General features: G+C 46.1%; 1 long non-coding RNA gene across 1 annotated transcript; it reads right to left on the reverse strand.

Moving 5' to 3' along the window:
• Window positions 1-12,553: 12,553 nt before the first annotated feature.
• Window positions 12,554-16,108, reverse strand: LOC310697715. The gene is made up of 2 exons (XR_014521152.1): window positions 14,350-16,108; window positions 12,554-14,273 (listed from the first exon to the last, which is right to left on the reverse strand). It is a non-coding gene; the product is annotated as an uncharacterized lncRNA (long non-coding RNA).
• Window positions 16,109-16,773: the final 665 nt, after the last annotated feature.

Raw genomic sequence — 16,773 nt, forward strand, 5'->3', positions numbered from 1 at the left:
AGAATCATAGAATCATAGAATCATAGAATCATAGAATCATAGAATCATAGAATCATAGAATCATAGAATCATAGAGTTGGAAGAGACCACAAGGGCCATCGAGTCCAACCCCCTGCCAAGCAGGAAACACCATCAGAGCACTCCTGACATATGGTTGTCAAGCCTCTGCTTAAAGACCTCCAAAGAAGGAGATTCCACCACACTCCTTGGCAGCAAATTCCACTGTCGAACAGCTCTTACTGTCAGGAAGTTCTTCCTAATGTTTAGGTGGAATCTTCTTTCTTGTAGTTTGGATCCATTGCTCCGTGTCCGCTTCTCTGGAGCAGCAGAAAACAACCTTTCTCCCTCCTCTATGTGACATCCTTTTATATATTTGAACATGGCTATCATATCACCCCTTAACCTCCTCTTCTCCAGGCTAAACATGCCCAGCTCCCTTAGCCGTTCCTCATAAGGCATCGTTTCCAGGCCTTTGACCATTTTGGTTGCCCTCCTCTGGACACGTTCCAGTTTGTCAGTGTCCTTCTTGAATTGTGGTGCCCAGAACTGGACACAGTACACCAGGTGAGGTCTGACCAGAGCAGAATACAGTGGCACTATTACTTCCCTTGATCTAGATGCTATACTCCTATTGATGCAGCCCAGAATTGCATTGGCTTTTTTAGCTGCCGCGTCACACTGTTGGCTCATGTCAAGTTTGTGGTCAACGAAGACTCCTAGATCCTTTTCACATGTACTGCTCTCAAGCCAGGTGTCCCCCATCTTGTATTTGTGCCTCTCATTTTTTTTGCCCAAGTGCAATAAGACCGGGCCCAAGACAGAACCCTGTGGCACCCCACTAGTCACTCTTCTCCAGGATGAAGAGGAACCATTGATGAGCACCCTTTGGCTTCGGTCAGTCAGCCAGTTACAAATCCACTGAGTGGTAGCATAGTCAAGACCGCATTTTACCAGCTTCTTTACAAGAATATCATGGGGCACCTTGTCAAATGCCTTGCTGAAATCAAGGTAGGCTATATCCACTGCGTTCCCTTCATCTACCAGGCTTGTAATTCTGTCAAAAAACGAGATCAGGTTAGTCTGACATGACTTATTTTTCAGAAATCCATGCTGAGTATTGGTGATCACAGCATTCCTTTCTAGGTGCTCACAGACTGTTTGCTTAATGATCTGCTCCAGAATCTTCCCTGGTATTGATGTCAGACTGACTGGGCGGTAATTATTTGGGTCCTCTCTTTTCCCCTTTTTGAAAATAGGGACAACATTTGCCCTCCTCCAGTCTGCCGGGACTTCGCCTGTTCTCCAGGAATTCTCAAAGATGACTGCCAGTGGTTCTGAGATCACATCTGCCAGTTCTTTTAATACTCTTGGATGCAGTTCATCTGGCCCTGGAGACTTGAATACATCTAAACTAGCCAAGTATTCTTGTACTATCTCCTTAGTTATTCTGGGCTGTGTTTCCTCTGCTGAATCATTTGCTCCAAATTCTTCAGGTCGGGCATTGTTTTCTTTATTGGAGAAGACTGAGGCAAAGAAGGCATTGAGGAGTTCAGCCCTTTCTGTGTCCCCTGTTTGCATTTCACCATCTTCTCCTCTGAGTGACCCCGCTGTTTCTTTGTTCTTCCTTTTGCTACAAACATACCCATAAAAGCCTTTTTTGTTGCTTTTAACCTCTCTAGCAAGCCTGAGTTCATTCTGTGCTTTAGCTTTTCTGACTTTGTGTCTACATGTGCTGGCTATTTGTTTGAATTCCTCTTTGGTGGGTCGTGGGTTCGAGCCCCACGTTGGGCAAAATATTCCTGCATTGCAGGGGGTGGACTAGATGACTCTTGTGGTCCCTTCCAACTCTACAATTCCAGGATATCCTGTGAGGAGTAGTCAACTGAGTTTTACTCAGAAGAGATGTGTCAAAATCAACACAGCCACGTAATTAGTGCCCATCAATTTAAATAGGTCTGCTGTGGAAAGGACTGATGTTGACTACAACCCTGATGTTTCCTGATTATTTTATAGAGCGTTTCCCTCAATACAAAAAAATGGAGGCAGAGACAATTTACTGAATTTCAAAACCACCAAAGCTTTATTGAATGAACGAATCAGTTTATTACAGTCACAAACCAGAATATGGACTTATACAGAGATAGAGAACATGTAGAAGAAGAAGAAGAGTTTGGATTTGATATCCCGCTTTATCTATTCCAAACTCTTCTTCTTCTTCTACATGTTCTCTATCTCTGAGCGAAAGCTCAGAAAAAGCTCAATATGGAGGTCAAATGGCCGAACTATTGGGAAATTTTGGAACAAGAGGGAGATAGACTGAAATTGCAGAGTTTTGAGAAATTAAAAAACAAAGTGCGAGACTGGCTTCATTATTATCAGATAATGGAGGCATACAATTTGGACAAGAAAATTGGTTTCCAGGTGGAAAAATCAAAATTAGAAACTGAACTGCTAGAACCCAAAACTAAGATTTTGTCAAAGATGTATAACTTGCTGTTTAAATGGAATACACAGGATGAAACGGTGAAATCTGCTATGATTAAATGGGCACAAGATGTTGGACATAATATAATGATGGCTGACTGGGAACAGTTATGGACCACAGGTATGAAATTCACGGCATGTAATGCCTTAAGAGAGAATATTATGAAAATGATATACAGGTGGTACATGACACCAGTCAAGCTTGCAAAAATCTATCATTTGCCCGATAATAAATGTTGGAAATGTAAAGAAACTGAAGGTACATTCTTTCACCTTTGGTGGACGTGCCCAAGGATTAAGGCTTTCTGGGAGATGATTTATAATGAAATGAAAAGGGTATTTAAATATACATTTCTGAAGAAACCAGAGGCCTTTCTCCTGGGCATGGTCGGCCAAATGCTGCCAAAGAAGGACAGAACTTTTTTTATGTATGCCACAACAGCAGCAAGAATACTTACTGCAAAGTATTGGAAGACAAAAGATCTACCCACTCTGGAAGAATGGCAGATGAAGGTGATGGACTACATGGAATTGGCGGAAATGACTGGCAGAATCCGAGACCAGGGAGAAGAGTCAGTGGAAGAAGATTGGAAGAAATTTAAAGACTATTTAAAGAAATATTGCAAAATTAATGAATGTTAGAATGATGTCAGAATGAAGTTAAGTGGTTTAGGCAGCAATGTTATAAAGGTGTATGTAAAAATGGATTGTTAACAGGTGAGAATCCAAAGTTATAATATATTATGTTAAAGGATTAAGATAAAAACAAAGAGGGAAAGAAATTGCTGAATTAACTAACTGAATTGGAATACAAAAAAGGGCGTGTGAGGAGGTCAGGGAAACAAGGAAATGAATGTAAGTTATGGAAAGACTGATGTATTTTTTAAGTGTTTTTAATCTTTTTTTGTATTTTGTATTTTTTCTTTTATTTTTACTTTTGTCTTTCTTTTTCTTCTTTTTTAAATTCATGTAATTCTTTTCTTTGAAACCTTAATAAATATCATTTTTTTAAAAAAAATGATATCCCGCTTTATCACTACCCTAAGGAGTCTCAAAGCGGCTAACATTCTCCTTTCCCTCCCCCCCCCAACAAACACTCTGTGAGGTGAGTGGGGCTGAGAGACTTCAGAGAAGTGTGACTGGCCCAAGGTCACCCAGCAGCTGCATGTGGAGGGGCGGAGACGCGAACCCGGTTCCCCAGATTACATGACTACCGCTCTTAACCACTACACCACACTGGCTCTCATATACATGTAGATTAAAATCAAAATCTATAAGCTAGAATACAGTAAAGAATACAGATGTGAAACTATTAAAATGTGTAGTTTAAGACCTTAACCGCTAATTTAAAATATGCATGTCAATGCTTTATTATAATTAAGGCAGGTAAAATAATTATTACTCTTAACAGTATTCATTGCTATGAGGCTTCTTGAAGCAATTCAGAATACAATCAACATTAGCAGAACACTTTCCTTTACAAGGACAATTTAAAAAGCAACAATTTAAAAGCAATAAAAAAGTAATATTGCATAGGAAAGAATTCTAAAACAACAGCAATGATCACAATTAGCAACAACACACAATGAAACAGCAAGCAAAACTTGCCACTCCATCATCGCTGAGCCTTGAAACTTGTGTCTTATCCCCATAATCGAAACTGACATCAAGTCTTATGTCATCTGGAAGAGAATGAAGGAGAAGAGAGATGAATTTCTGCCACATTTACTGATTCACCAAATTGACCTGGCCCCCATTCCACCCTATTTACAAGGAGGCTTTATGGATCCTGTCTTTGGTGGCAACGACTCCTTCCAAGCCTGCAGTTTGGCCATCTTTGTGCTGTGGCAGGATTTCACAGCCACATGACCCAGGAGGTCTGCATCAAGCAAGGATGCTGCAGCTACTGAGTGGGCTCTCCTTAGTCTGGAAAGTGCGTCCCATGTCCCCAGGCTGTGGGTGTTACCTTCTTTGGGGCAGAAGTGAGCCAGCTCCAGAGGGACGAGAGCATGCTGTAGAGAAAAGAAAAGAACGTACTGGATCAGATGACTGATCTGATCCTAAACTCTCTCCACCCCCCAAATAATGGGTGCAAGAGAACATGGAAGCAGACCCAAGCCAGGGAAGACTTGCTTCCATCATGGGATGAGTGAGTTCTATTGCCTGGCCCCAAGGTGGAAGTGTAAGATCAAGGAAGAGGGCAGGAAATGTCTCCAGCCTTGTCCGGCCTCCCAGGGACACACATTGTGTTGTGCGCCTGATACCGGACTGTGATTCCTCCTGTGGGAATCCTTTCACAAGCAACTCTGGGAGCCTCTTGGGGCTGTGAAGGTGCCAAAGGTGAGAGACTTACCTTCAGGCAACTGAGCCTTCTTGCACAGGACATCAGCCAGCTAATGCCACTGGCTGCCAGTTGGCTCTCCGCTGCAATCGCACTTGTTGTGTAACCTCTCAGTTCCTGTGGGAGGAAAGGGGACCTCAGGATCAGGAGGCTGGTCGGGGGAAAAGAGGCAGACCACTGTGCAGCCCTTTGCACTCTCAGAGAGAGATCCGTTTCTGTTCTAAAATGGCAATGTCCTCCAGCCCCAAATTGTAGCTCTGCATCCAAGGCCCTCCTTTGGCTGTCTGGGCAAGTGGGCCTTTGCTGGCTCGTCCATGTGGCCAGCTTGCCTTACAAGAGGGGAAGGGCCCAAGAGGTGCACTGCTAGGTGGCGGTTTCTCCATGAAAGCTTTCTAGGTCAAACAGCCACTGAGGCCATCAAGATACTTACATTCATCAGCAAGTTCAGGGTCTTAGTGCTTGGGGCCTCCCAGAGAAGGCCTCCCAGCATCAGAGTATAACGTTCCTCTAACTCCTGCAGGCAATGGCAATGAGGGAGAGGGTGCGCCAAGCAGGGGAAAGAGAGATCAGATGTTGAGCAATGGGAGCAATGCTTAAAGTGTGTGAAGAAGAAACAACAACTAGAGAAGTCAAATTTCAAGGCTAACAACTTACCTGCTTGTCGGGCTCAGTTTTGACCTCAATGACCGCCGCAAAGGCTGCATGCACAATCAGGCTGTGGAGCTTCAGTGGTAATTTGGGCTTCATGAGGCTGGAGAGAAGGAGGGAAACCTTTTTAGACTCTGTCTCCTTGGAGTCTTCCACATATTGGGGGTGGGGTGGGGGGAGCATCAAATACATGTCATTCTCTTGAACTTCTAGTGAATGCATGTTTCCAGTTACAGATAGGTAGCCGTGTTGGTCTGCCATAGTCAAAATAAAAAAATTCCTTCCAGTAGCACCTTAAAGACCAACTAAGTTAGTTCTTGGTATGAGCTTTCGTGTGCGTGTATCTGAAGAAGTGTGCATGCACACGAAAGCTCATACCAAGAACTAACTTAGTTGGTCTTTAAGGTGCTACTGGAAGGAATTTTTTTATAGTGAATGCATGTGTTAGCTTAAACCACTTTTGACAATCAAGCAGCGTATAGATTTTACAGGGAAAAAATGAATAAAGGTAAAATAAACACACCAGGGCACTGTTTATGTGGCAGTCTACCTGGCACTTGGTTGCAAGCCTCTAGGTCTTAGTTAATCCCACCCCTAAAAGCTGAGCCATTTCACAGTCATCTCTAGACAATATAGCTTCTATTTTCTCTCTCACATCTCCACTCATCCTGTAAATAGTTGCTGCATGAATAAAGCTTTTTGAACGCAAGAAACCCAAGAAATTGTAAGCAAATCTTCCAATCTAATTCACTGCAGTGGCAAGGTCTGGTAACACCTTTCCACATTCTGTTCCCCTCCCCCCGCCAGCTCCTCGTCAAGCTCAAAAAACCCGGTATACCTCAGTTGGTAAAGGGCTTCCAGTGCCGTAGCAAGGACCAATTCAGGCTGCGTAAAGCACACAATCCGTCCCATGAGATCCTGATAGAGAACAGAGGGCGGAGGGGGAAAACGTCAGTTTCCTACGGACATCAGGTGGATTCCTCCAACCCCAAACTCAGTGCAGGAATTGGCAATGTAATGCCAAATGCCTGCACAACCCTTCTCTTGGCCAGACCCTGTCAGGCCTTCCTTCTGCCCAGCATCCCCCCAATCCCATCCCCAGCTCTCCTGCCCACCTCACCCCTGGATACCTCATGCAACCTCTCACTCACCGCAATTGCCTTGACGGCCATCTTCTTGGAGTACCTCAACCTGTCCTTTTCTCTCTGGCGGGCCTCCAAGCAAGTGGCCAGCACGCAGCGGAGGAACATCTCATCCTTCTCCAGTTGCTGAAATGGCAAGAGTCAGGCTGTCAGTTCATGGCAGGAGGGCTTCTCTGCATCTGAGACCGCCAAAATGGGGGTATAAACAGCACTGGATGGGGTGGATGGGGGTGGGGGGGTGAGGGATTTCGTATGTACTGTGCTGTTTTCTCAAATACTAACCACAGGCAATGCCCAGACCCTGCCAGTCTCTGAACCATCTGCAACAAGAGAAGCAGGAAAGGACATGGGGGCAGGTTAGTTCATTTCTACTTATTTTCCACAGTTGAGGATTAGAGCATTGAGACCACCCCTCCTTACGCTCCAAAATGAAAAGGAAGCATTTGCTCACGTGGGCCCACAGCAACCCTGGACTTCTTGGGGACTTTGCGGGTCCCCTTCTTCTTGCGGGCTGCCATGTCCCTCACTCGCCTGAACCTAGAAGAGAAGGAGAGGGGCAGACCTTGTTGTTGTTGTTGTTGTTGTTGTTGTTATACCGCCCTATACCCACAGGTCTCAGTTACAACCAGTGCTTTTTCTGGGGGGATGCAGGGGTACGCACACCCCGAAACATTTTGTGAATCTTTGCACTTTTGTCCATTTACTGTACTGCATTTATTTTCCCCGATTTGAACTATAAAATGGTGATTTTCTTGAGTCAAAATGAGAGTACCCCAAACATTTTTTTAATAGAAAAAAAGCACTGGTTCCAACATAAAAATCGCAATATAAAAACACAAAATGCATAATAAAGGTGAAAAACAACCCAGTAAAGCCCCCTCCCCAACACATTTCAAAACCTGAGACAGAAGCCTACAACCAAAATGGGTTGTGTGTGTGTAAGAGAAGGCAGGGAGTCTTTGCAGCATAGCCATAACACAAATACGGGTGGCCTAACAGTTGCAGGCAGACCCATATCATTTCACACACTACTTCAGCTGCGGGACATCGTATCAACAAGGAAAGGAGCATGTGGTGTTGTTGCATCTCCTCGGGTATTTGTTGATTTGTCGCCACGAGGGGTTGTAGTTGTGGAGGTATAGTTTGATGAGGTTCCTGGTTATTTGTACCCTAGGTGCCCACTCACACACAAAAACAAATCTCCCTGCAGCCAACCAAAGACCACCAACCACACCCTAGGTCGCCCCCCCCCAACCTCTCTCACCACCAAGGAAATGCAACAAGGGAATAGTAAGTGAACCCACGCAAGTGATGCTGACACAAAACCCCACACATACAGGGGAAACTCGGGAAATTAGAATATCGTGGAAAAGTTCATTTATTTCAGTAATTCAACTTAAAAATGGTGAAACTAATATATGAGATAGACTCATGACATGCAAAGCGAGATATGTCAAGCCTTTATTTGTTATAATTGTGATGAATATGGGGTACAGTTGATAAAAAACCCGGGGGGCGGGTTGCGAGTTGATGTGCATCAGCAGGACTCCCCCTACTGGTGGTTAACCCTTCCCGGACTTCAAGCGGACGGGCTGAAGCCGGATAGTCAGTTAGGACCAATGCCTAAGCCAATACCACTCATCACCTGTAACCAATAAAGTTGTGGCCATATTTAGCCCATTAACCTGAAATAATTGTGTCATGTGTCTTTATTTCCACTTGGGGGGGGCGGGAACTCGCCACGCAATAGGGCTCTTTTTGGTTTTTTATGCACCCACAGACCCCAAACGGCTCTCCACAGGAACACAGTGGTGCATCTCATGTATGTGGGGGGGGGGGATTCCAACACTACCCCCACCCCCAGCAAAGCAAAGATAAGGGAAGCATTTCCAGCATTTAAAAGAGCCCTCAGCATAATGCTGTTAGGACAGCAGCCCTGCCTGGAGAGCGAAGGGGGCTGCTAGGAAGGTCGTCAAAGCATCAAGGCATAGATGAGCCAAAGAATGCAATGAAAACTCTCTTAGAGCCAGAGTGACTGACAGGAAGACTGACAGAACGCCTGTCTGTTGCAGTTGATGGCTGAAGAGTTGAGAAACGGAGAAGGGGTAGAGAGAGGGGGGGTGTATAGTGGCTAGAATTCTGGACTAGGAGGACCTGGGAGATCCGAGTGCAAATCCCCACTCAGTCATGAAGTGCACTGTTTGATGTTGGGTCCAGTCACTCTCATCCTAGCCTGCCTAACAGGTTTGTTGTGAGGGGAAAAACAGGGGGAAAGGCAAGCCGTAAATGCCACCTTGAACTGCTTGGATGAAAAGTGGGCTATGAATGTAATAAAAAGCATCCCAAATAATGATCATGGAAGGTACCCCGGGGGTCATCTAGTCCAACCCCCTGCAATGCAGGAATATGCAGCTGTACCTTATGGGAATCGGGCCTGCAACCTTGGTGCTATCTGCAGCTCCCTCTAACCAGCTGAGCTGCAATGAGATTTGAGGGAGAATGGGAAGGCGGGTGGGAAGAGAAGTTAAGCTGTTCAGGAAGGGGTTGAATTCCATGGGGATGCTGGCCGTGTGGGGGACCCCAAGCCCTCGCCCCAGAAGATTACAAAAAAGAAGCAGACGAAATCCTACTTACAGATTCACGATGCTGGCCATCTCTTCAGGTGAAATCCCCTCCTGTTTAAACTCAACTGCTTTAAAATGCTCACACAACACTAACTCTGAACCTTGCCTCTAACCCTATTGCTACTCCTCTCTGTCTAAAATATACAGGAAAATATATGCACAAAATATACAGATGAAAATGAAATGATAAAGTGAAAGCATTTGCTGAAATACAGTAGAGAACTCACGCCTCCCGAGTTGAGGGAGGCCTTGCTTTGCATGCAGGAGATCCCAGGTTCAGTCCAGGATCTCCACCAAACAGGGCTGGGACTGTCCCCTGTTTGAAAACCCTGCAGCGCTGCTGCCAGTCAGTGTAGGCAGTGCTGGGCTAGATTGACTCTGTCAAGTGCAACTTCCTATAATGCTCCTCTTATACGATTTCTCGAAACACAAGCAAGCTACCTTATCAACGAGTTGTGAGAGTTCATTCATGACTTTTAACAAACAGCAGAAACCATTTTATTATTTCTATGAGAGTACAGAAATCCTGAATATGAAAGGAAGGAAACTTCCTGCCTCTGCAATAAAGGCAGCTGCACTGCTAGGTGAGCTGTCCCGATGCCAACTGAAACAGACCCTCCAAAGATTCAAAGGTGAAAGGGGAATTTTGAGCATCTGAGCACAACTGGGCCGTCTTCTGCGTTAAGGTGAAGTGCAGGAAGTGATTGCCTTGAGCAGGGGTAGGCAACCGAAGGCCCGGGGGCCGGATGCGGCCCAATCGTCTTCTCAATCCGGCCCACGGAGAGTCCGGGAATCAATGTGTTTTTCCATGAGCAGAATGTGTCCTTTCATTTAAGATGCATCTCTGGGTTCTTGGTGGGGCATAGGAATTCGTTCATTTTTTCTCTCCAAAATATAGTCTGGCCCCCCACATGCTGTGAGGGACGGTGGACCAGCCCACGGCTGAAAAAGGTTGCTGACCCCTGGCCTTGAGCCTCCTCAGGACTGGCGCAGGGGCCGTGCATTGCAGGGTGCCAGCCAAGGCCCCTGCCCCAGTACTGATTGCTGATTCTACTGAGTCCATCAGTATATTGTTGTGAAGTGACCTGGCATTTTTAATGAAGTGCAATATAGGCTTGTCTTACATCTTTAACAACAACAGCAACAACACAGTAAATTGCACAGAAGAATTCCATGTTGCCTGTGGGAGCGGCTGGGTAGACCTCTTTGCAGCTGCATGATCCATGCATTTGATCTTGGAAAAATTCATGTGCTCAATTTCTGCACATTGAGACAGGAGCCAAAGAAAGCACACGCAGAGTAGGGGGGCTCATAAAAAAGGTTTCTTTGGGAGGGGGTGGGTTGAGGTTTGCTCCAATGTGAAAGCTAAAGAGCAGCCTTTCACGGAGAAAGGAGCAGAGTAAGGCGGAAACTACTGGGACCCGTGTTTTCCAGGCACGCTGACGGGAGGGATGAGTCCAGCATTGCATTGTTGGGTCGTATTTTCAGTGACAACTATTTATGACAGAGGTTTACAGAAAATTGATCTAAAACCTCTGCTTGTAAGAGGCTATGGGCATTTGAAGAAGCCCATCATAATCTTTACATGAAATGTATCTTTAGAACACCGGTGGCGTCATGTCCCCATTTGTTGCCTTAGTTTCTCCATCAATGCACCACCCACAATTTGCCATCATATTGGCATCAGGTGTTTTCCAGGCCAGTGAATGTCAGCAACCCCTTCTTCTAAAGCTGCTTCCCCAGTTTCATCCCAAATAGAAAGAAATGCCATTTGGTAGCCCATTGAGAAGCTTTGGGAAGTAATGAAATACATTTCCGAAAGTTATTTATTCATGCACAAGGTCACCACATCTTTGCTTAAGGTGAATGGAAAGGAACATTTCCCCAGGCGGCACACCACTGTCCCCGAATCTCGTCCGCTGCTTGGTCATTTCAACAGATTGTGTGTCTTAGTAAGATTTTGTACATTTCAGAAAGCTTTCCCTTGCCTACTGTCAGGGAACTGCCATCAGTGCCGGAGGGAGAGAGCAAGCTCCAAAGGGATCCCAGAGAGCGTCCCGGGATTGGGAGAGGCAGCCCATCTTCTGGGGAAGGGAATCAGCTTAGCTCCAGTGGAGAAGGGGGGCAGATGGGGGAATCAGAGATGCGGTCACATGACTCCTTGCCGGGGACCAGCGGAGAGAGGAAGAGTCCTCTGCTGCCTACGCCCTCCTTGCGCAGAACGCTTCCGCGCAGGGAGAGTAGGAGGAGACTGGGCATCAAACAACTTCTTTGCTGGAAGAAGTTTAAGAAATGCCCACTGACGGATTCTGCCAGCAATTGAGACAGCCACGAGTGAGTGGCTGTCTGGACAGGAAAGGTTCACTCAGGCAACCCAGCCAGGTGTTGCCACAGGCTTACGCACGAGCAACCCCTACAACCATTACACCTACAAATGAAGTGCATGATTTTTTAAAAACTTATTAATGCCCCGTGCTTTTACTTCTGGTGTGGTAAAAAATTGCAGAACCTGGCTATCATTTAAAGCAGTGTAAGATGCTGGTTTACGTTTCCCCTCACATTTGGTGACTAGGTAGGGATATGCAGTTTTGTGTTTTGTTTTTTGAAGAGTTCCTAAGGAGTCCTGCTGCTTCCGAGTTTTATTTTGGGGGTTGTTGTTGTTTTTGTTTACAAAAAGGTAATCCAGTTGTAACCTTTTTCTAGGTACAATTCTGTACATTCTGGTACTACCTGTTCACTCATGGTCCCTCCAAATCCCTTTGTTTCTTTTAGCAATTTCTCCTGAGGGGCGCTTTGAACATGTCCCGTAATACATGTGGATAAAAGGAATCGCCTTTGTTAATTTCAAAAGCCATTTTATTTCTTCCATGATTTTCCTCTGTTGTTAATTTATTTTGTAAAAGCAAGTGGGGTTTAGTCACCAGAGAGGTGGATTCTGTGGTTTTGCTGAATAGGTCATGGTCATTTCAAGAGCCATAGGGCCTGAGATGGTTCCAGCTCTAACTTACGTGAAAGATTAGGAGTCCAAGAATGTGGAATCAGTACTGCAGAAGGTCAGTTCTGACATACTTCCCCCCTAAATAGTGGGTGAAGTCCTTTTGGAAAGGACTCAAAGCTTTCAAATGTGAAATTGATTGATTGTTTTGGCGTAACCCTCGCTAATTGATTTACGATCCACAATTAGCTTTAGCTCTTTACTGCCGTCCGGCACGCTTCCCTCAGCTGCGCCACTTAGCTCCGTCGTCCAGTCACGCCCAGCAGAGTTAACACAGCGGAAAACTATCACGTCCTTTGACAAACACACAGAGTACAGGTTTGTCTATTTACAGTTGTTTATTCCAACAAATCTCCGGAAAATCCAGGACTACTTGCAGCCATGACAAAGCTGCTTCCTTCCCCTCACAGCACAGAGAGAGAACAGCAAACTCCTCCCAAAACTCCTCCCAGCTTCGAAAGCTGACGTCAGAATGTTGTGGCATCATGGGAACAACTTAACCTGTTAAGTTCCAAACTCCACACCCCCTCTTGCTGCAAATTCTGACAAGACCTTTTTGAGTTCAACACCTTTCCCTTTGCCTTGTGCCTCTTTCCGGCATCGTTCCCCGGCACCTGTTGAACCCCTTCAACACTCCCAGAATCACACTGTGCGAATCTTGCCCACGCACTTGTGGCCTGGTACCTTTCAGGTGGAACGCCCTTTGTTGTGCGACTAGACCTTCTGGGCACAAACTCAGATGTTACCTCTGACTCACCGCCACCAGAAAAAGTGTCCTCAGCATCATGGGATTCCCCCTTTGACTTAAAGCGTTTTCGAATCCTCTCCATTACACTTACAGGAGAACTGGGCTCGCTTTTAGGTGTTCTCTTAACATCTTGTGGAGAAACTACAGATACCTCCTCCTGTTCCTGACTTTGGTCAGTGACCTGATCGTCATCATCGGATTCTGAATCCTGATCTTGGACCTGGTCCTCATCACCGGGATCAGCCTCTGCCTCCCTTTCCTCCTCAGAATCAGATAGACATTCTGAGAGCACATCACGCATGACAGCAGTTGTTGACTTTTTATCCTGCTCATAGAACTCAGCGTGTTTACTGATCAGTACCTTACTCTGATCACCTGATGGAAATGCAAACCTCCATGCACGTGCTTCTGGCTCATACCCGCAGAAGATCATTTTCCGGAACTTGGATCCATCTGGCCCCTGCAAAGCAGTAGGTACCGGCACAGATGCACTTGACCCAAACATACGCAAAAAATGAATCTGGGGTTTCCTGCCATGCAACAACCTAAAGGGTGTGTCACCTACTAGTGAATTGTAGGTACGATTCCAGGTGAAGCCCACATACTTGATTGCCTCCAGCCAAAACCTTGGAGGTAACCCAGAATCTTTCAGCATCACCTGTGCAGCCTTAACCAGAGCCTCACGTCTCAGCCCTGCCACCCCCCTCTGATTGGGTGAAGTCACTGTGTGACGTATCCCTTTCTTGTGAAAGAATTTCTGCAAAGCAGACCCTGTAAACTGAGCTCCTCTGTCACTTGTGACTGCTTGCACTCTGGTGGAAAACCTTTGTTCCACCTCCTCAATCCATCCTTTGATCAGCTGTGCTGCATCATCCTTGGATTTGAGACCATGCGTCCATGTATTCTGCGTAAAATTATCCTGCACCGTCAGCAGAAACCTTGCACCTCCCAGACTCGCTTCCCTTACAGGACCCCACAAATCTATGTGGACCAGTTCAAAAGGTCTTGTGGTTACCCTCTCCACTTTTGGATAACTGCAACCTTTTACCTTTGCCAGTTTGCAAGTTTCACATTTCACAGCACATCCACATTCTGAAATGTGACAGCCTTTGGAAACCTCAGGCAGCACCTGGAGTTCCTCTAGAGAACCATGAGCTGTCCGTGCATGCCACGCATGTGCACATGACACATGATTGTTGATTTTAGCACGTAGAGCCTGTGCTTTCCCAACCTTCCCCTCACCCTCCAGAGGTGATTTAAGAATAAAGAGATCATTCTGCCCCTTTTTAACCTTGGCAAATATCCTCCCTCCTTTGGAGATTGTGCAGACAGCATCTTCAAAACAAACCTTAAACCCCTTTTTCAACAAATAAGGCACAGATAAAAGACAGTGGTGCATCCCAGGAACGGTACAACACTCCAACGTCTCCTGTAAAACAGACACATGCACATGTACAGAATTAGTTACATTCTTTTCCTGCCCATTTGCAAAGAGAACAGTTTTCCCAGCCGAAATTGCCTTGCAATTCCACACCTCGACAGCAGGGGTCTCTGGAATCAAATTGCAGTTCGCTGCAGAGTCTATTACAAAACAAAGCTCTGAGCCTGTCCCACAGCTGTCCTCAAACAAAGCCAGACTAGCCGTGAGTTGATACGTCTCCTCACGTTGTTTTCCACGTCCTTCTCTTGCGTTCCCACGCTGGCCTCCTCTTCCAGACTGGTTACCATGGAAACCCGACTGATTCCCATGGAAGGTGTCCATGAAGCCTTCCTGTGCAGCTGCCCTCGCTTTCTGTGGGCAGTCTCTTTTGAAATGACTGTTGGATCCACACACGTAGCACCGACGAGTGGAAAAAGCCTGAACAGAGCTCTCATCTGGCCTGGCCCCCCCCTTTTTTCCGGTGGAGCTGCCTGCGCCAGACTTGCTCTCCCTGAGGCGTCTCTCCTGTTCGTCAGTCAAGCGTCCCGTGACGTACGACAAAGTCAAATCCTGCGGACTCATAGACTCCAAAGTTAGACATAAATTGTCATAACTTTTGTCCAGAGAGCTGAGCAAAATATAAACCTTCAGCTCATCTGTAAAGTTAACCTGCAACAGCCGCAGCTCATTAAACACAGAGAGCATCTCTGTAACATGCTGTCTTATGTCCCCACCTGGACGCAGCTTCATCTCAAACAAACGCCTGGTGGTGTGGATTTTTGCACCAGCCGTGGTCCTGTGGTGCACTCTTTCAAGAGCAGCATAAGCTTCATGCGCAGTGTCCAACCCCTCCACATGGGGCAACTGTGATCCCTCCAAACTGAGCACTATAGCTCCCAGGGCTTTCTGATTTTTTCTCTGCGAAGCATGCGCATTTGCAACGTCTGCAGCCGAAGCTCCGGCGGCTGGTGGAGGCAGTGGATGCCCTAAAACCGCCTCCCACAGACCCTTGGCTACCAGCCAGGCCTTCAGCTTTCGACTCCATTCCGCCCAATTCTGGCCGTTTAACTTTTCGAAAGGCACGGAGAATGAATCATGGCCGTCCGCCATCTTCTTCCGTTCTCCCAAGGGGCCCCAAGCTCACTCACCAGCTTATCCGGCACCTGGTCGTGGAGAAACGATTCCCTGCTGCTCTCAGCTCTCGGCTCCGCAGCAACACAGGCAAACCTCTGCGTCTTTCAGCTAGCCGCTTGCCTCAGATTCCGGCCTCCGCCTCCTGCCGTGCTTCTCTGCTCTAAACCGCAGACTTCAAAGCTCTCGGCAGATCTCCAGTGATAGCTTTACGATCGGTGATTAAGCACCCATAACCTGTCCATAACCTGTGAAATTGATTGATTGTTTTGGCGTAACCCTCGCTAATTGATTTACGATCCACAATTAGCTTTAGCTCTTTACTGCCGTCCGGCGCGCTTCCCTCAGCTGCGCCACTTAGCTCCGTCGTCCAGTCACGCCCAGCAGAGTTAACACAGCGGAAAACTATCACGTCCTTTGACAAACACACAGAGTACAGGTTTGTCTATTTACAGTTGTTTATTCCAACAAATCTCCGGAAAATCCAGGACTACTTGCAGCCATGACAAAGCTGCTTCCTTCCCCTCACAGCACAGAGAAAGAACAGCAAACTCCTCCCAAAACTCCTCCCAGCTTCGAAAGCTGACATCAGAATGTTGTGGCATCATGGGAACAACTTAACCTGTTAAGTTCCAAACTCCACATCAAAGTGTCAGGTTTTGCTGTACTGAAGGACTGTCCATATCTAATCTATTAGAACACTGAACCCTCCTCCCCACTCCAGGAATTTTGCTATCCAGTTGCTCATCTCATTTCCATGGAGGACATTCCAAGAAAGAAAAGTGGGTTTGAATTTGGATAATAAAAGTTTCCAGTCGAGTAGATTTATATATTTTAGTGAAGGTAAGCAACTTAAAATGACCACAGACCCAGTAAAACTCATTACAAAGAGAAGAGAAACAACATTTAAAAGCAGATACAAATAATGAGGCATTATTCTTTTCTCAAGAAGCCAGCAAAATTTCATTTTTCCTGTTTCGTTTTAAGCATGCTTTTTATTCAAGTTTTTAACAAACAACAAGGTGGTAAGCTGCTGAATATAGGCAGACCATCATTTCTCAAGGGCCATTCCAAATGTGTACAATTGATGGCTCCCAAGTAAGCTGCACCCTGTGAGTCCAGAGGTCCACTGGTGCCATTGTCCCTGTTAGCATTTTGAAAGCAAGGGCGCCAAGATTTCATCAAGCTGTCTGCCTTGATGAGACTTGCAGTGAGGATCCCTTTGATAAGCCATCGGCAA

Source organism: Podarcis liolepis, assembly GCF_965112155.1.
Source record: "Podarcis liolepis genome assembly, chromosome: W".
NCBI classification, from domain to species: domain Eukaryota; kingdom Metazoa; phylum Chordata; class Lepidosauria; order Squamata; family Lacertidae; genus Podarcis; species Podarcis liolepis.